The following is a 21323-nucleotide window of genomic DNA, read 5'->3' on the forward strand; positions in this document are numbered from 1 at the left end:
CTCTGTCGCCCAGGCTGGAGTGCAGTGGCTGGATCTCAGCTCACTGCAAGCTCCGCCTCCCAGGTTTACGCCATTCTCCTGCCTCAGCCTCCCCAGTAGCTGGGACTACAGGCGCCCACCACCTCACCGGGCTAGTTTTTTTTGTATTTTTTAGTAGAGACGGGGTTTCACCGGGTTAGCCAGGATGGTCTCGATCTCCTGACCTCATGATCCGCCCATCTCGGCCTCCCAAAGTGCTGGGATTACAGGCTTGAGCCACCGCGCCCAGCAGATGCCAATATTTTTCTACCAATTAAGACAGTGAGATATTATAAACTACTTTGTCATATTTAAAATATCATGTAAAAACCATCTTATAGGTCACTGAAGCAAGAAGGAAGTACTGAAGTCACGAATGCTCCCCTTGCTGACTTTCTAGGGCCAAGAAGGACATCATCCCAACAGCAGCTGGATATAACAGATTAGGTGGCCTTAAATGTTGGTTGAGCTGCACAGCATTACTTATAATTGTTCAATATGAAGAGGAGAAACAATAACCTCTTCAAATCAAAGAAGTAATTTATAAAATAAAGACTGTGAAAAATAACTAACTTAACTCATCAAAGCAATTAGTCATATAAACAGATGAGAATAGTATGAATCGTAGGTTAGAAAGTCAAGTTTAGCAGAAACATGAGAAAATACCTTCTTTGTATTTAATGTACATCGGACTGCAAGAAATAGTAAGAGTACTTTTAATTTGAAAACTCTTCACCGAGAGGACATACGGTCATGCATTGCATAACAATGTTTTGGTCAACGAGGGACTAAGTATAGGATGGTGGCCTAAAGAGATTATAATAGAGCTGAAAATTCCTATCCCTAGTGACATGGTAGCTGTTGAACATTGTAGCACAATGCATTACTCATGTGTTTGTGGTGATGCTGGTGTAAACAAACTTACTGCACTGCGAGTCATATAAAAGTATAGTACATACAATTATGCACAGTACATAATACTGGATAACATAATAAACAACTATGTTATTGGTTTTTGAATTTACTATACTATAGCTTTTATCATTATTTTTGAGTGTACTCCTTCCACTTATTAAAAAATAAAACCATGAAGAGTAGAACAGCCTCAGGCAGGTCCTTCAGGAGGTATTCCAGAAGAAGGCATTGTTATCATAGGAGATGACAGCTCCAAGCATGTTATTGGCCCTGCAGATCTTCTAGTGGGACAAGATGTGCGGGTGGAAGACAGTGATACTGATGATCCTGACCCTGTGTAGGCCTAGGCTAATGTGTGTGTTTGTGTCTTAGTTTTTAACAAAAAAGTTTAAAAAGTACAAAAGGAAAAAAAAATTAAAGATAGAAGCTCATAGAATGAGCATATAAAGAAAGAAAATATTTTTGTACAGCTGTACAATGTGTTTTAAGCTAAGTGTTATGACAAAATGATCAAACAATTAAAAAGCTTATAAAGTAAAAAAGGTACAGCAAGCTAAGGTTAATTGATTGTTGAAGGAAGAAAAACATTCAAAAAATAAATTTAGCGTAGTCAAAGCATCCAGTGTTTATAAAGTCTACAGTAGCGTACACTGATATCCTCGCCCTTTACAATCTCACTCACTGACTCACCCAGAGCAACTTCTTGTCCTTTAACCTCTATTCATATTCATGGTGAGTGTCCTGTCCAGGTGGATCATTTTTTATCTTTTATGCCATATTTTTACTGTTTAAATCTACAAATCCTTACCATAGTGTTACAATTGCCTATAGTATTCAGTACAGTAACATACTATACAGGTTTGCAGCCTGGGAGCAATGGGCTAGACCATTACATTAGGCATGCAGGATCCTATGCCATCTAGATTGGTGTAAGTACTCTCCATGGTATTTGCACAATGATGAAATGCCTAAGGATGCATTTCTCAGAATGCATCCCCATCATTAAGGAATGCATGACTATATTTAACAAAGAGGCAGATGCATTTTCCTCTTGTAGCCATACTTGAATTTACAATACTTGAAGAGAGTCATAAGAAAGCATCAGAAAACTCTTCTAGCAGAAATTGTGCCTTATATATCTGATTCCTCTGCACTGTGTCCAGCATGATGCGTGAGCCATAGTAGGCACTAGATTAATATTAGTTACGATGTAATGTAATAAGCCACACTTCAAATTATTGGTACCAACTTAGTTTTTAAGACTGATACACCTTGAGAACCCAGATGATACCAAAACAGAATAAAAACTTCTTTTTTCACAAAAACAGAAAGCTCAGGAAACTGGTGAACAGCTCAGCAACCTAGAAACCGGCTGTGCAGAGCACTCTTTGAATACGAATTAGCAGTGGGTAATGGCAGCATATTTATGAGGTCTCTTGCCGGGTCCTTCCCTCCTGTGAATGCTGTATAATTCATTGCGCGCGCCCTGACCCCAGTGCGCTCCTGTTCTGACAAATCATACTTGATTAAGACAAATCTTTATTAGTTAGCTAGTCAACTTCCCCATTTATCACTGGCAAATCCCATTCTCCACGTCAGGTACAGGAAAAGTGACTGAAACCTTAAGAAAAAACCCCAAATACCTAAATAAAAATAAAATATTCATTAATACACAGCAGGTAAAGCCAGAAACCTCTTAATAGATGAGTAAAGAAATTATTTAATAGAAATATATTTTACCCACTGACAAACTCAAACCCACTACACATTTTATTCAGGCTGAGAAATTGCTAATCAGGTAATCTATTTCGGAATTTTTATCTCCTATGAAACTCCTGTCTGAAAGCAAAATGCCATATTTTGAAAACTGTATTATAAAGTTGGAGGCTCAAAATGCTGAAAGGGTAATAATAAAAATTTTAAAAAGACTGCTGAGTAGAAAGAATGTCTAAGCCTCCTACCAAAAGAATAACAACAACAAATCTTTACAGAGTGAGACAGAATAAGGCAGAATAAATTCAAAATTATTCTTGGTTCTCTAGTACCATAGGGAAAATGAACCTCTTTTTGAACTATGTATAATATTCTCATGAACTTCATTGTCGGTTAACCCTAAAGATGATTTAATTAATTTATCGTGGTTGATGCTCATTTTAGTCTGGTGCACTGAGCTTGGTACCAGAACTGTTCTCAGAAATCTGACGATGATGCCATCAGTAACAAAGAAGAATGCCATGGGCTAGGATTGCCACTGAATATGACAAATAGCATCTTCTGACAGGTTTCAAACATTCTCTAGTTTCATGGAGGTAGGCTTTGGTACAAACCATTAACTTTCCTTCCTTAGTGACAGCAAGAGAGAGAACAAAATGGAAGGAGAATGAGTATGTTTAAGCTAATTTTTGACTTCTTAAATTTTTACTCTTAAGCCCTGAGTCCAACAGAGGAGAAAAATTTTTTTAGCTTTTTCATACAAAGCTACCAAATCAATCCAGATGTGTAACTGATGTGTAATTTCCAAATAGATGATCTCAATGTTCTCTTTAAAAACAATGCAGGCTGGGTGTGGTGGCTCACGCCTGTAATCCCAGCACTTTGGGAGGCTGAGGCAGGTGGATCGCTTGAGCTCAGGAGTTTGAGACCAGCCTGGGCAACATGGCAAAACTCGGTCTCTACCAAAAATAGAAAAATTAGCCGGGTGCGGTGGCATGTGGTTGTAGTCCCAGCTACTTAGGAGGCTAAGGCAGGAGAATCACTTGAGCCCGGGAGGTAAAGGTTGCAGTGAGCTAAGATTGCGCCATCGCACCCCACCCTGGACAACAGTAGTGAAACTTGTCTCAAAAAATAAAAATAAAATTAAAAATACATTTTAAAAATGCAGAGACAAAGTGTAACTATTTTACAAAAAATTTCTATGTGGAATCCTTTCTATACTGATAATAAACAAATCTATATATAAACTACGGAAAAACACACTTTTCGTCTTGACAACTTAATGAAACACCAGTTATCACAATATAGTACACATATCTTATTTTACTTTATTGATGTCCTTATGTGTTAAACGGAAAGCAACATTCAAAAACATTTTGTATGTTGGGGCTGTCTTCTATTTGCCAAAATTTTCCATTTAGAAAATGTGGATACATCTTGAGAAATGAGGTCAGAGCTTAGTATGAGAGACTTCAAAAGAACACCTAGCACAGTGGGAAATAGTGTGTTGATGATTTTATAAGCAGAGCCTGACTCTGATTATATCTATGGATTCAGAAGAGATCGCGCCTGAACAATCTCTCCCCACCCTACAGGTCTTTCCTCACAATCTCAAAGCACTAAACAGCTATTCCAAAAGTGAAAATCGTCACGGTCCCGATAGAAAATATTTACGTAATTTGGATAAGGGCAGAGTGGGGTGGGCTGGAGAGTTAAGCCGTTTATATGCCCATGGAAGTAAAGAAAAAGTTTTAAAGTAACTTTGATTTATCCCATGGAATCTCCACTCATTTAATGAACTCTTCCAGAAAGGTTAAACAATTTGGGTCAGAGGTAGGATTAGAATTCAAGCCAATAAATATTACAGAGAGTCAATTACGTAACAGGCATGCAAAGAAATAAAGAAGAAAGCACGGTCCCAACACCTAGCAGCTTACACTTAGATGGGGTAGTATGATATGAATGGAACCATCAGGACAAAGTACAGAACACTGCACAAGTGCTAGACTTAGAGGAATGCGTCAAAGGTCTTGTATCAACTAACAAAAGAACATGGTAGCCGGGCACGGTGGCTTGCACTTGTAATCCCAGCACTTTGGGAGGCCGAGGCGGGTGGATGACCTGAGGTCAGGAGTTCGAGACCAGTCTGGCTAACATGGTGAAACCCTGTTTCTACTAAAAATACAAAAAAATTAGCCGGGCGTGGTGGCATGCTTCTGTAATCCCAGCTACTCAGGAGGCTGGCTGAAACAGGAAAAGTGCTTGAACCTGGGAGGCAGAGGTTACAGTGAGCCAAGATTGCACCATTGCACTCCAGCTTGGGCAACAAGAGCAAAACTACATCTCAAAACAAAAAAACCAAAAAACAAAAAACCATGGTACTCTTCACAGATTTGCTCATCACCTTTGCAGGTCCTCCACAACTCACATTTCCTGATGTCCACCCTGGGCTTCTTGCTCCTACACTCATACTCATCTGCCCCACAGTGATGTGGATATCTTTGGATATAATGTAAAATCTGAGTGTTACTGACAACCTGTGTCTAATACTCTATTGAGTGCCTCACATTTCTTCTCAAATCTTAGCAGACAAAGGTAAGACCCTATGGAAACAATGCTTCCTAGTTTTATTTTATTTTTTTCTAACTTCCAAGCTTTTGTTTTTTTCAGAATGCACATCATATTGACCTGAAACTAATGGTACATGATAAATATTTAAAACAACAGGATAGGTAGTTGGATAATCTACAACACAGGTTGTATTTCTAGCAAAATTTGCAGGTAAAAAATGTTGAAAGGCATCTAGTTCAGTTCCTTCTATTTATAAACATATATCTATCACCCTATGGCACATAAATCAAAACGGATGATAAGAAGATAGTATTCTATTCTGTTTGCCCACTTCCCATCCCTGGAACTACATTGGCATCAGGTAATCCAAAAAAGAAAAAGAAAAAAGAAAGAAGACAACAAGAGTATATTGGTGTTCTTTCTTTTCCATATAATGCCTGGCATACAATACATGCTTCTTGGATGGATGGATGGATAAATAAACAAATGATCAAGTGAAATAGGTAGAAACGCACCAAAAAAAGTAAAAGGGGAGAACATTAAAAGCAAGAAAGGAAAAGGGGTAAAGTTGGTAAAGAAACTCTTATGGAGAGAGCACTAGATAGATATACACTTATCAGTAGAATTCTAGAATCAGGAAGATTTTAGAAGTTATTTATTCCACTCAGGAGTTGGATTAGATCATCTGGAGAGAAGTGATTTTTCTAAACAGCATATCAAGCAGAGCTTGGATTAGAATCTAGGCTTCTTCACTCCACATTTCATATCTTATGTAACGCATAATACACAAGCAGGAAGTTCAAGATCATGTAATTAGTGTGGATGCCTTCTTCAATGAATGGCCCCTGGGGCATGGCTCCTTTATATAGCCCTACCACTTCTGCAATCGTGGGTGACATGCTAGGGAAGCTGCTCTCTCCCAAGTATAATCCTGGTCTAACTCATCATTCTAGTGATGCTTTCTGAAACTAGTGGGAAATACCAAATATATACCCATTTACACCCCATAATGAGTGACTGGGTTAAGATAGCTGGCAAAGGGGAAGAGGAGTGTACTTTTTCCTTACATTTCACTTATTTATGATCATATTGAAATCTGGGGAAAAATTTAAGCGGGGTACATATTCAGCTATCATAAATAGATTCCGCATTCATTCCACAAACACACACTGAGTGCTTGCTATGCACTAGGGACGGGAACACAAAACCAAATATGACATTGGATGATTATAGTGAGCTACAATGTCTCTTTGAAAAGTGAATGTTAAAACCAGTTAACATTATAAAATCTACTTGATAGAAAACTCTGAGGTTACTTCCTTCCTCATCTATACATTCTACTAGAACAGGTTCATATGAGTGCTTTCAACTGATAAACACATTCCTAGAAACCACAATAAATATCAAATAATTGTACAATTTTGTTACTATGTCTAACTGTGATTGAAATTAAACCATTCCTTACCATAATATCATTTTGCCATTCTGCTTAAGGTTGGTAAATCAGTATAAGCTGATATTCTAATACAAACACTAGGTAGAGAAGCCCAATTCTGCTGTAAATTTTCAGAACGTGTTAAAATTGATGTCAATGTCTCAGTAATTTCGCAGTTTAAAAAACAGTTAGAAATGTAATGACTACACTACACTTGATTAAAGCATTTACAGCTCTAATCAAAAACTGACAGCAAGATCAAAGATGTTAACTTAAATCTCTCCTCTAATTATGTTTAAAATGCCACACCTCAGGCCTGTCTCTCCTCTTCTTTTTCAAACCAAATTCTGCTTAAGAAAGATCTAACACTTCTTAACAGTTCATTATCCAATAAAACTATTCAAAGCTTAAAAGCAATCTACACAATTAGTCAGGACCTCAGGGAGTCCACCGGTAGTCTTTATTACAGGACTTCATATTAAAACACCTTAATTATATTTGTCAAATGGATTTCATTAAAACCCATCGTCACTTTAATTTTCATATTTTGACAGTGCTGGCATAGGCATTATTACCACCTGCCAGGCTAGGAACTACAACAAAATTGTCAAATTCCTTCAAATCCTAAGCAGTTTCTTTTGTACCTGATTGATAGTTTTCTCTGTGTGGGGAAACTATCACAATTAGAAGAATTAAAATACTCCTACTTAAATTCTACTCTGAATACATACGTTTCTTGCAGATGCAAGGAAAACAAACTACATCCGTGCTGGGTTGCCAGGTGCACTTTGCAGAGAGGGTGATGCACATACTTCGCAGTGCATCTGAATAGCAAAGCCGAGACATCAAACAGAATGCACTATGATTCAATCACATCACAACCATCAGGACTTGAAAGCCAGGACATTTTTTTTTTTTACCTCCTATTCATTATGCTGCCATATTTCATAAAATATACGGTGTTTCTGGCCATTCACTTGAGATTCAATTGTATTTTCATTTGCCACTGAGACTCAGACTATTGAAATAGCAAAAGAAAAAAATTACATATATATCCCTTTCTTTCTAGCTATGCAATGTTCAATGTCAGCAGTGATGCAATGTTTACAGCATTTTCCTAATTCAGCTAGTTATGCAACTTTAGGAAAACGGAGGTGTGTACACTAACAAGCAAAGAGTTTTTGTCTGTTTTCCTCTGGAATTTTGAAGTCTTTCGTAGCTTATGCAGTACAGAATGAGCTTCTCTCGACGATTCTCCTTTTAGATTGAGGCAGACAAAATTCTATTTTTCAAGTATTGAAGAACAGAAATAGCAAAATATATATATATTTTTTAACCTAACAGACTCATAAGATAAAACAAAGGAGAAAGGTTTCTGGCCTACATGTAACGCACATCAGGGCTTTGTACAAAGGTCTCAAGAGTAATAATCACCTTGCTTTATGAATACTTTAAGTCATAGTAAATGGTCTTGGATTATTTTGAGTAAAGCTAAAATTTTAAAGATTTTTAAAGACTTACTTATGAAATTACAAGACATTGAATAATCATAAATGATCACTGACTTGTGTGTCTCAAAATTCAATATAATCAAAATAGAAAACATGCTCAGAGAGGCCCGGCACTGTGGCTCACACCTGTAATCCCAGCACTTTGGGAGGCTGAGGCCAGTAGATCACGTCTTGAGGCCAGGAGTTCAAGACCACCCTGGCCACATGGTGAAACTCCATCTCTACCAAAAAAAAAAAAAAATTAGCCAGGTGTAGCGTGGTGGGTGCCTGTAATCCCAGTTACTTGGGAGGCTGAGGCATGAGAATTGCTTGAACCCAGGAGGCAGAGGTTGCAGTGAGCCCAGATTGTGCTACGGCGCTCCAGCCTGGGCGACAGACCAAGACTCTGTCTAAAAAAAAAAAAAGAAAATATGCTCAGAGAATTACGCACAGGGAATATGCATTTACATACAGTTCCAGTGTCACCAATGTCCAGAAGTTTTCCATGATCAACTTAGCTGGCAACATTTTCCCTCCTCTGAACTCAATTATGAGTGCCACTGTTATGGCACAGATCCCAAGGCTTGGTGTTTTGGTCTTCTCCCTATGCTTGGCCTAGATAGTAAAGAATGACTAACTGGGCTCGTGCCCGTCTCCCCATTAGACTGTAACAAACTTCAACATAGCAGGGAATCAGTCACATTCATTTTCCCCCATACAATGCCTCATAAATGGTAATCATTTGGCATGCACATACACACACATACTACCCTGTATACTATGAATGTATACGTATATGTGCTGATATACTGAATGCTATGAATACAAAATTTTTTAAGCCCCCAAATTCATAAATCAAAAACAGAAGAATCAGCAACTCCTTTTAAGTTTTTATTAAATGTTACTATAATTTTGAACCACGAATCCTTCATATCTGTTCCATCTTTCTCTTACTGACCCTTCAGCAACTGTGCTCAGGCCGGCTGATAACCCGTAGAACTGATGGAGCCGGGGAGTCAGAGGAATACAACACAGATAATTTGCACAGAGCTCCTCAGCTGCTCGAAAGTACATTCCATTGCAACCAGTCAACAATTTATTTGAAGCCATTATTATTAATAATCACCAAACACATGGACTGTTCTCATTAGGAAAAAAATGGGAACAATCTACTATTTTAGAAATGTTCCTAGAGGGACACTTCAAAAATGAACCAGATGTGGTCTACGTTCTGGAATATTTGAAAATTATTTGATATAAATAGAGGCCTACAGAAACCCTGCGGGCACAAAAGGCACAAGACACATATAAGTTTATGAATACTGCATTTATTACATTTTAATTACAATACCTGCTAACTTGGTGCTCAAAGAGTGGTTTGGGTTGAGAATCTTCCTGTATTAACACGGTGCGATCCATTTCTGCTCAATGGTACCCTGTTTCCGGACATTCACAAAGGCTAACAGTTCTTCTCCTTTTGTGGCCCATTTGTGTTCAAAGACAGGTGCAAAGTGCAGGAGCCGGGCTGCGGACTGGAAACTTGATGTTGTCTACATGATGGATTGATATGGGGCCAAATGTGGTTTGTAAAAGCAAGCACTTCGGGCAGCATAAAATATATATAACTGGAAGTTTGGCTAATCTAGTACTCTCACTGAAAATGGATAATTAGGAAATGGGAAAGGAACATCTGGAAGGGACAGGATACTAAAGGTAACAGAGAAGAAGGTCTTTTAAGGGTGACCTTCTGCAAGTGGGGCTTCGGAATTGATGCTGGGACCCTTGCCAGTTGCTCTTGGGAGTTTCTGCCTGAGATCATCTCCACACTATCAGAACTGCCGCTTCTATTCCTTGCTAAGGTCATTTCCCCTCCTGAGCCCAAACTGTCATGCACATCATCACCCGGTCATTTGCTATAGCTTCTGTGAGTCCCTCCAAATCCCCCAGTTTTTGAGCCCTGGCGAGTGGGGAAAGGTCCTCAACCTTTCTGCATTGTGCAAAATAAGGAAAGTGGCTGTTCTGTTTTTCCTTTATCAACAGCAAGCTTAGTGTGTTTGAAGGATGGGGTAGCAGGGAGGTAATGTGGGACATGTGGGATCACTGGGGCCTGCAGGAGGACTGGAAGGAGAGTTGCAAAGGCTTTCGAACTGCATGATCAGAGAGAAAGCCTGAAGTGCCCAACTGACAGCTCAACAAGCCTGTTCAGATAGAGCTTTTTCCAACAGGAGAAAATCCGTGACTTTTGCTATCTGCCCCCCACCACAACCCCTCTCAGAATGATCACCTGGAAAGAAAAAAATCCATTGCTTTTCCTGTAACAGTCACAAGACAACAGGGCAATATTTACTATTCTTTTGAAGTTATACAAAAACAGCCAATCTGAATATGCCTGATGGTCCATTGTGGGCTAGAAACTGAGATATAAATAGAGTAATTTGGATGCTAAACCACAGCATCCAACATCTTTCTGGAGCCCAGACAATGAATGACACCAAGATCTGTTTCTGGACTGAGCCCTGTATTTTGCATTCAGACTACCCTCAGGGCTACTACTTTCTTATACACAAAAGAATACTGATGGACTTTAAATAAAACAACTGCCTAATTCAGTAGCTGCCAAATGATAGGCCAATATTAAAATACTTTAGCTGTATTTTTCTATTGGGAATCAACATTGGAACCCTTTTATACAGTAAAAGTGTATATCATTTCAGCAGTTAATAAAGGCACACAAATTACTTACAAAGTAGAACAACCTGATCCATGTAAATATTTATCTATAAAAGCTAGTGGGGATTTTGTTGTTGTTGTTGTTTGTTTTTTTCCCCAGATTGTTGAGATCCTCCTTACCCACCTCCAGGCTGTGGAATGCCTGATCCCCACATGAGCTGGTCCACTCATCCTCCATGAGAGGTGGGGGCAGGAGGAGTGGGGAAGGAGGCAAGCTATGGGCAAAATAAGATTTTAGTCAGATTCAAAAACTGACTGCTGTTGTTTCTGATAAATTGGGCAGTTTCTGCATATTTTTTAAACACCCATGCTTTACTCTTAAAACAGTGGGATTTTATGCTTCATAGATAGATAATATTTTCATGGCATTGATAGATACTGCTATTAAAGATGTCCTAATATGACATCTTTAGCATCTGTGTAGCATTTTTGCAATATAAATACGAAGTAAATAGATTTAAAATGCTGAATTTTTAAATGAGCATTTAAAAATAAAAATGATTTAAGAGATATTCTCATATTCTGTGAACTTAATTCTTTGGGTAAAAGAAAAATAATTTCGTATTTTTATTTTAACTCCAATTGGCCCTTGAATCATTACTCTTCAAAGTCCCCAACAGAAGGTGGAAGACAATGATTATTCCTAATTTACTGGTGAAGAAAAGCTGCACAAAGGAGTTAAATTACTTTTCTACTGTCACAAGTGAGGCACAGAATCATGAAATTATATCTTGTCTTCTGGTCTATTTTTCAGTCTTCAAAGCAGAAAACTGGCATAAGCCATACTGGGAATATGTGTAGTTTCTGGATCCAGCAGCTGACAGTCAATGAAGATTTCAAATAAACTTTTCTTTTAAAAGCCAAAACAAACTGTTAGACTAAGCTGGCTTGTGTTTTTTATAAAAATTTCCATATTCTGTATACACCTTTTCAATGTAAGTTTCTTATATTCCAATATTAATTCATAGGTAAACAGTTGGATGCTAGTGTTTTCAGCCTGTTCTAGAGCTCTTAAATGTTAAAACATCTAGTCACACCATGTCAGTTCTTAAATATTTCAATGAATTTAGTAGTTCTTTGCATATGTATGATTGTTGAATTTCATTAGTGAGTCAGACATGAAGCTTCTAGGTCTGAGTATGCCAAAATGATGATGTTAACATGAGGAGGGAAATACAAACATGTTCAAAGACCTACCAATTTTGAAAATTTCAAAATGTCACTGCTATAGAATAGCTATCCAATTAGTAATTGTCTATGTGATTCATCAAAAGAATAAGCATCAGAAAATCACCCTCCTATAAGTCTAAAAGCTCAGTATTTAAATGATATTTTGCTTTTTATAATCATGTCAACTCTCATTATGCATTTTTAATTGTCAATGAAATTTACTAATAAAAAGGGAAGGCTTTAATTGAAATGTTTGTAAAATCCTCTTACTTGGAGAGTTTGTGTGAGTTGATTAATGAAGAGACTTTCACAGTTTTCATATTGATTGCCTTTGTGTTTCTGAACTTTCTGTCTGTTGTTCATGAGCAGAGCAAAAGTAAGAAATCCTGGATGTAACAAGATGTAGGATTTCTCGGTACAGGTTTCTACTTTGATAAATTGAGTGTTTTCCCCTCCCTTTTTGGCATATTTCTCTGTTCTTCCATTTTGTAGAAAGAAACAGGCTTTTAAATGCTGATACTTTTGCTTCAATGTCATAATTCCACCAAATGCCTTTAGGAGATAAGATCTCCTATCTCTAGCACAGTTTTTATTTATTTTATTAACCTGTTTAAAAACAGAAATGAAAAAAAAAAAAAAAGCCCAACCTGTTTTGCTAGGACTAAGCCAGAAGGAAATGGTAATATCTATATTCTAGATCTCTGTAGTAAAAAAAAAAAAAATAAAGAAATAGGACTTTTCTGCTTACATTTGGGTGAAGTACATCGGTTCTATGTTTAAACGATGAGAGCTGAATCCATTTGACAATAAAGTTAAATATTTCCCAATATTATCACTAAAAAGTGTCTCATGGAATTTTATGTAATAGGTTACATTTCAAAATAAATAAAAGTAAAATTGGTCTTTGGTACTTTTAATTAATCTTTCCTCTTGCCACCAAATACTTAGGGTGTTGTTATAAGATAAATAAATCTTTAAGGGATTGTTATAAGTTAAAATAAGTAAATTTTTAGGGTGTAATGAGATTAGCTTACAAATTTTCTAGCTTGTTTGTTTAGGAACTTGCCCTCTATACCAAGAAAAGATACTTCTCTCTTCTTTTGAACATTTCAGCATATTTGTCCAGCATTATTTTTTCATTCTCTTTTATCCCTGGGGCTCTCAATGTTTAAATAGCTCCCTCCCATGTAAAGCTTTGCACCGATATCGATCAGCCTAGGCTGGAAGTTACTATGAGGCATTTTCAATAATCAGCCCAGCTGTTCAGAGAGCTCCTTGAATAAAACCCTTAGGTAAACAGCATAATACACCAAGAACTCTCTGCCAACAACCAGCCCTGCTCAGAAATCTCAAGGATTGCTACGAATGCTTCACTAAACAAAGAACTTAATTCTGATTTTAACAATGAAGGCTATAGAGTAATTCAAACAAATCCCATCTTTCATTCACATATGTAGAGACTATAAGGGGTTCCCCCCACAAACAACATGCTTGCATATGTGATTAATTCCAAAGCATTGTGTGTCAAGTAAACAATTTTTACAGATCTAAAAAGCAGCTGTATCAAAGGCAATCTTTTGGTACTATCATTTTTCTCCTTAATCCTCACATTCTGATTTAAGTTTATTTATTTAGAACTTTTAGGTCAATCATATTGTCTATCTTTATGTAACATATAGTACAGAAATAAAGGTGTAATTACTTATTTACAATTTTACTTTACTTTTAAATTTCTTCTTTACTTAAGAGTTAAATGCTAAAGAAAAAGAGAGTCTTTCATACAGCCGTTATTTTTTATTTAGTTATTTTTTTTAGATAGAGTCTCACTCTGTCACCCAGGTTAGAGTGCAGTGGCGTGATCTTGGCTCACTGCAACCTCCACCTCCTGGGTTCAAGTGATTCTCCTGCTTCAGCCTCCTGAGTAGCTGGGACTACAGGCGTGTGCCACCATGCCCGGCTAACTCTTTGTATTTTTAGTAGAGATGGGGTTTCACCCTGTTAGTCAGGATCTCCTGACCTCGTGATCCGCCCACCTTGGCCTCCCAAAGTGTTGGAATTACAGGCATGAGCCACCACGCCCGGCCCTATATAGCAGTTCTAATCATGATTTTTTGCGGATATGCAACAAGGAAACATTAAAAGAAGCACCGAAAAAGTGACACTATATATAAAGTATATTGTAAAAATAGCATTAGTTTGCCATGCAGTAAAACTCGTAATGTTCACAACCTTCAATGAATAAACATCATACAAGTAAACAGTGTTTCAAAATAGATGACACCTATAAAATCTCGTGAGTCTCCAAATTGTTTTGCTTTTAGAAAAACAAAACCAAATAAAAGTTAGGAATAAACAATTTCTAATGTTTCTATTGGAACCATTCAAAAAGGCCTTCATGTCATTATTTAAGTTAAATATATCTGTCTGGTTAAGGCTATTCTGAGACAGAATGAGTTGACAGAGGCCTCTAGGTTCTGGAAGAATAGACTAGCCTTCTGATACATAGGAAATGTGAAGTGTTTGCTCTGATCTATCTATATCCATGACAACGAATCTTAATGACTCTGTTTTTTGTTGGTGGTGGTTGTTGCATTTTGTTTTGTTATGGTTGTTTATTTTCTTTTCGCTTTGGAAGAGAATAATTGATCTCTAGCATTTAATTTATACTGACTGCACCCTGTAGTAATACACCAAAGAACAAAAGATACTACCTCTACACTTTAAGTTTTTTTTTTTTTTTGAGACTGAGTCTTGCTCTGGCACTCAGGCTGGAGTGCAGTGGCATGATCTTAGCTCACTGCAACCTCTACCACTCGGGTTCAAGTAATTCTTGTGCCTCAGCTTCCCAAGTAGCTGGGACTATAGGTGCATGCCACCATACCCAGCTAATTTTTGTATTTTTTTTTTTTTTTTTTAGTAGAGAGCGGGTTTCACTATGTTGGCCAGGATGGTCTCAATCTCTTGACCTCGTGATCCATCTGCCTTGGCCTCCCAAAGTGCTGGGATTACTGGCATGAGCCACTGCACCCGGCTGGAGTTTACAATCTATTTGACAAAATGGGACACTCCCCATACCCACCCATAACACACCATCCCACCATCCAATGGCAGGAGAAAATTAATGAGCTATTAAAATAGGTAAAAAAAAAAAAAAAAAGTAAGTAATATTAATTGCAACTATACACCTTTATATAAAGCCCTGGCATTGAATGTCAACTACGTGAGTTGATGAGTTCAAGATTCTTGGTGTACAAAGCGCCCTTATATAAAGCTTTATGGGATGGCAAAGTTTGTAGTGAAAGAGTTGGCCTTGACTTTGACACATATTCATCCGTAAATGCAACCGTGCAGAGTGCCTACTGTGAGCAAAGCATTCAGAGCCCAACCCTCAGATTTCTTTCCCATGCAGGTGCTGCTTTATCTCAACCCATAATTATTGGCAGTTCAAGTTTGTACTTTGTATTTCTTTCCTACATTCTCCAAACAGTCTCCTTTGAGATCCTCATTCACTTTCATGGTTTTAAAATATCACCTCTGCTTCTATGCTTAATCTGTTAAACTATTCCAAGTTTTACTCCCTATTTCCTATTACATGCTGGGTAGTTCACCCATCCCTTAAATTCAGTGGGCATAAATAAAAATCATAGCTTCTTGCTATGTGCCTCTTTCCATCAGCTAAGTGTGGGCAAATCAAGCGGGTCTCTTGGGACTGACACCTATCAATTTAGTTTGAATCTTCCTTTATTTTGCTTCCCATTTTGAACCAGTCATCGGGTTTTCTCAAATCCTACTTTGAATTCTCTCTCATATTTGTTTCTTTTCCATTCCTACTGTTGTAACCTCCCACACAGACTAGCCCAAAAGCCTCTTAACCGGTTTCCCTGCCTTCACTGTCTACAACCATCAATACGTCTCAACTGTTTGATCTTTATAAAGTCTTCCTAAAACACCACTTTGGCCATGCTCACCAAGAAAAATCCAAGGCTTAAGCCAGCATTCAGAACCTTTCAGAATTTAGGCCTAAATACTCTTTCAGGCTTCTCTCCCAATTCTCTCTGGCATATATTCTAGACTTGGCCACCTCTGAGCTTTGACCCTCGCGGTTCCCTGTCTGGAATGTCTCTACCAATCTCCACTCCTTACAATCCTGCTGACTGTTCACGGTTCTGCTAAAAAGCTCCATCTGCCATGAATTCTGTACCTGCCTTTGCCAAAGGGATCTTTCTCCTTAAATTCCTAAGCACGTTGTCTCATCTCCAAAAGATTTACATGCCTGCATTATCCTCTTTACCAGAGTAAAAGCTGCTTGAAGGCAGGAAATGTGTTATCTTTTATTTCCCCCAAATAATGAGCACAGTGTCTGGCTCATATTATGAATGAAGGCACCTGCAGCCCCAGCTTTCTGAACTGTGCAGTCATACGCAACAACAAGGTAGTGACAACTCTGACAAATGTCCTTAGGAGACTCCTAGAATTAGCTCCTCTAATGCTTCTCGGTCTGCCTATTTTAAAAGTTAAGGAAGACACAGAAAAAATGTTGGCCACTCAGTCCAGGATTCAACCCCAGAGTTTATTTATTATGCATGTTTATGCGTTCAGATTGTGAGGGAGGCAATGGGCATGGATTGTAAATTGATGGCAAACTTAATGAAAAGCAGACAAAACAGTGTAAGAAGGCTTAAATGCCTTTTAGAACATGGCAGATATATAAAAAAGTCATAAGAAAGTTTACAATAAAGAAAAGAATGTGGAAGAGTGAGAGTCAAAAAAGGTAATTACACAGAAGATTTTTAAACAGCCTGTCTAATGGAGAAGCTGAGTGATTAAGACAAACAGCTTGCCAAACCACCTTGTCACAGGGACATAAATCTGAAAAAGCAGCAGACTCCTCAGAAAGGTCAGACAGATCATATTTAGTTTCAAAAGGAAGAAAACATGAAATTCATGCGTGTGTGTGTATGTGTGTCTGTGTGTGTGTGTGTAACCACTGAGAGGCAATGGTATGATATTGATAATCTTTGGAGAAAGAAACCTTCTGTATTGTCAAGTGACTTAAAACTTGAGGCACAATCCAAAACAAGAATTAAATAGCACAGCATAGTGTAGTCAACACCATATGAGAGGGTGCCTTCAGGGCAACACACACTGCTGCCAGAACACCAACCAAAAAATGGACAATCAGGATCTCAAAAGAGATGAGTCACCCAGAGGGTCTCTGTAGGAACAGTCTAGTTTCTTAGCCTTGAACCGAAGTGGTCTTGCCACAGGCAAGGAAAACATTGCACTGTTCCACAAAGTCAATTCTAAATGCATAAGCCATTGAAGCGTATTTCTTATGGAATAAAGACTGAGGAGAAATAAAGATTGAGTACTGAAAGTAAGGATGCAACAAAACTTTTAAAGTGGCCAATCTTGCTTAAATAATGCTTGCAAGCAAAAGCGAAGAAAGCTCTATTACTCTGGGAAAAAGGTGTTTGGATACACCACTAAAATAGGAAGCCTAAAAGAACCATTGTTTTATAATTCTGAGTTAACTGTGATTCTTTTTCCTTTTTTCCTTTTGTTAACTGATGGCATTTTCTAGAGTGAGTCATGACTTTTTTTTTTTTTTTGGCCTAGAGCCAACTTGATAATGTTATTTAAATAAATTAACTAACTAAACTGCAAAGTATAAGCTCTTATGTCCATAAAATAAGAGAAGAACTGGGAAGTTCACCAAGGATGAAATAGGAGAGGCATTTAATAAAATTCAGTTACAGAGTCAGGGTAAGGTAATGCTCTCAGTGACACATTTAGGTAATGCTAGTCTTCACCACATGGGAGATATTACTTTTGGGGGGCAATGTTCTTTTCCTCACCACTGTTTTTCTCCAATCTCTTCTTTGATTTCCTTTTGGGCTCCCTGGGTATCCTGCCGTGTTGTCCCAGCCCTGGTGTTTTGTCTGCTATCTCTTTTCAATGTCTGAAGATCAATTATCCCTTCGTGCTAGCATAGGGAGGACAGAAATTCTGGGGACCACAACTTTTCCATTATGCTTGAAGGAGAAAAGCAACTCTCTCTCCTGTAAGATGGAGAATTCAGAGGTTTCCTCACAGGCTTCTGGTGATGCTTAAAGCAGAGAATCAACCTACAGGGTTTAGCACAGTGCCTGGGACGTAGGGAGTACACAAAGGATGTGAGCTAATCTTACTATTATTATGTAAGTCCTGTAATTCTCTATGACCCACTGTGTGCTCCAGATGACGCCAAAGACCTAGAAAAGTGGCTTTCATCACCATCAGACCTCTCCTCTCCTCTCCTTCAGACCTCTCCTCTCCTTCAGACCTCTCTTCTCCTCTCCTCTCTTTTCTTTTCTTCTTTTTTGAGACAGAGTCTTGCTCTGTCGCCCAGGGTGGAGTGCAGTGGTGCAATCTCAGCTCACCACAATCTCTGCCTCCCGGGTTCAAGCGATTCTCCTTCCTCAGCCTCCTGAGTAGCTGGTATTACAGGTGGCCATCACCACACCTGGCTAATTTTTGTATTTTTAGTAGACATGGGGTTTCACCATGTTGGTCAGGCTGCTCTTAAATTCTTGAACTCATGATCCACCCGCCTTAGCCTCCCAAAGTGCTGGGATTACAGGCATGAGCCATCACTCCCAGCCCAGACCACCTTTTCGTAACAAATATTTCACACATGATTTTTTAAAAAGAAGTCAATATAATGCACTAGCTGTAATATAAAGAAAAAATACAGGAAAATAACTTATAACAAAATACGAAGTATTTCTCTTTGTAAATACCCAGGCATTACTGGACTAATAGATACATCTAAGTAAGTATATGCTTGTGCCTATACAATTGTCACATGCATGTACAATCAACATGCATGTGACACTACATATGCAAACCAATCCACAAGCACTGTAATGCCAACTCAAATACTACAAGTCACATTACCATGAACACTGTACTCATCCAACTTGCCATCTGTTCCTCTTCCCTAACACCCTTATGGTTAGATAGGACTATATGACTATTTCTGGCCAGTACTCTATAGTCAGAAGTGATGTACCTCGCTTTCGGGTCAAAATATTGACGAGCTGGTATGTGAATCCCGTCTACCCCTGCCCACAGTGGCTGGCAACGATCCCCATGGTGGAGTCTGGATGCTTGAGTAAGTGGGGCAGAGCCCTCTGTCAATGCTTGACCAACTTTCAGCATAAATAAAAAAGAAACCTTTGTTGTGTTAAGCCATCAGAATTTCTAGGTTAATTCATTACTGCAGCATAATCCTGTCTATCCTTCAATGGTAAAGAACTCTTTTTTTTTTTTTTTTTTTTTTTTTGTTGTTGAGACGGAGTCTCGCTCTGTCGCCCAGGCTGGAGTGCAGTGGCCAGATCTCAGCTCACTGCAAGCTCCGCCTCCCGGGTTCACGCCATTCTCCTGCCTCAGCCTCCTGAGCAGCTGGGACTACAGGTGCCTGCCACCTCGCCTGGCTAGTTTTTTTTTTTTTTTTTGTATTTTTTTTTTAGCAGAGACGGGGTTTCACCGTGTTCGCCGGGATGGTCTCGATCTCCTGACCTCGTGATCCACCCGTCTTGGCCTCCCAAAGTGCTGGGATTACAGGCTTGAGCCACCGCGCCCGGCCAAAGAACTCTTTTAAAATAAACCCTGATGATACACAATTATTGTATACTTGGAAAACTCCATATATGTTCAAGCCACACAAAAATACTTTGTGTTCGTATGGAAAACTAGATTCAGATAATTATAAATAGGGTGTGCACCTACATAAATGACCAGCAGGACATTTGAGAGTTTGTGCAGGATCGGTGACTGTTATAAAAGACTGCGCAATACATTCCAGGATGTTTATTACCCTTGACTTATCACTGAGATAACCAAAATGCCCCAACAAAGGTTCAAAATGTCCCCTAGGGAAGAATACTACCCCAACTGACGGCCACTAACTTGGAGAAAAGATCAACATAACCATGGCTGGCCAAGTTGTTCACTGTTACAATTACAATTATATTGTTATAATTACCATGTTATGTAATTTCATTGGTAAGTGATTCTTAGGTTACAGTGTCTTAGAATCCTGGATTATGTTCTGTAAGATGTAAACAAAAATAGGTGAAATAAAAGGGTTCTCTGGTCCCAGATTGAGCAATGCTGGGTTAAAGAGTGCAAATCTTTAGCACATGGAGCATTATGAATCACGAAAAACAAGACACAGTATGCACTGTTCCTCACACTTACTTGAATTGAAGACCTTTTGTTCCAGAGCTTCCTGCAGAACTCACAAGCCATAGGCTACACAGCCCTCATCTTTACAGAGGAGCAAATTAAGATTCAGAGGTTTGTGTCAGGCTTTCAGAGAGTTAATAGCAGAGCTAGGCCTAGAACTTAAAATCAATATTCCCAACCATAAAAAGGAATGAAGTACCAACCTAGGCTGCAATGTGAATGGACCTCAAAAACATGATGCTGAGTGAACAAAACTAGATACAAAGGGTCACATATTGTAGGATTCCATTTATTTGGAATATCCAGAATAGATGAATCCACAGAGACAGGAAGAAGATTGGTGGTTACTAGGGGTTAGGTGGAGCACAAAAGGGGAGCGACTGCCTAATGAGCATGGGGTTTCTTTTTGGGGTGACAAAAATGTTTTAGAACTAGACAGAGGCGGTGGCTTTACAACACTGTAAGAGTACTAAATGTCACGGATGTGCACATTTTAAAATGGTTAATTTTCGGTTATGTGAATTGTACCTCATTAAAATAAATAAATAAGGTTTAAAAAAATAAGGTTCAAAAAATATTCTTTTCTCTATACTACGCTCTTATCAGCTTGAGCTCCCCAGTGTAGTAGAGAGTAGCACAGAAACATGATGTTTTCATACTGCTTTCTCATATTGTTATATATATTACCTTTTGTTTTCTGGTTATTGAGTAAGGAGTTGGATACCATAAGCCAGCGAATAATATTTTGTGGGGTTTGATTGCAGGCTGAAAAAGATAATTCAGCTATGTTGAATGGGGGTAGAGTGGTTTTCTCTCCATTAGCTACTACAAGCTACAGTCTGTCTTGGGCAGAATAGAAATGTCAGGGCATTGGAGTCAAGTGAATAGAGGTTCAAATCCTGACTCCATCACTTAATACTACACAGTTATAGCCCATTATTCAAATTTTCTGAGCTTCCGTTTCTTTATGTGAAACATGGAGTACTAATACCTACAATACAGGATCACTGGGGGAATTAATTGCAATGATATAGATAAATATCTAGAAC

At 38.4% G+C, this 21323-nt stretch overlaps 1 protein-coding gene across 5 annotated transcripts in view; it reads right to left on the reverse strand.

Annotated features, from left to right (window-relative positions):
- VTI1A (vesicle transport through interaction with t-SNAREs 1A) overlaps positions 1–21323 on the reverse strand; it is a 380928-nt gene that overhangs the window by 175230 nt on the left and 184375 nt on the right. The gene's annotated exons all lie outside the window — the stretch shown is intronic.

The sequence above is a fragment of the Piliocolobus tephrosceles genome, chromosome 9 (genome assembly GCF_002776525.5).
Source record: "Piliocolobus tephrosceles isolate RC106 chromosome 9, ASM277652v3, whole genome shotgun sequence".
NCBI classification, from domain to species: Eukaryota; Metazoa; Chordata; class Mammalia; order Primates; family Cercopithecidae; genus Piliocolobus; species Piliocolobus tephrosceles.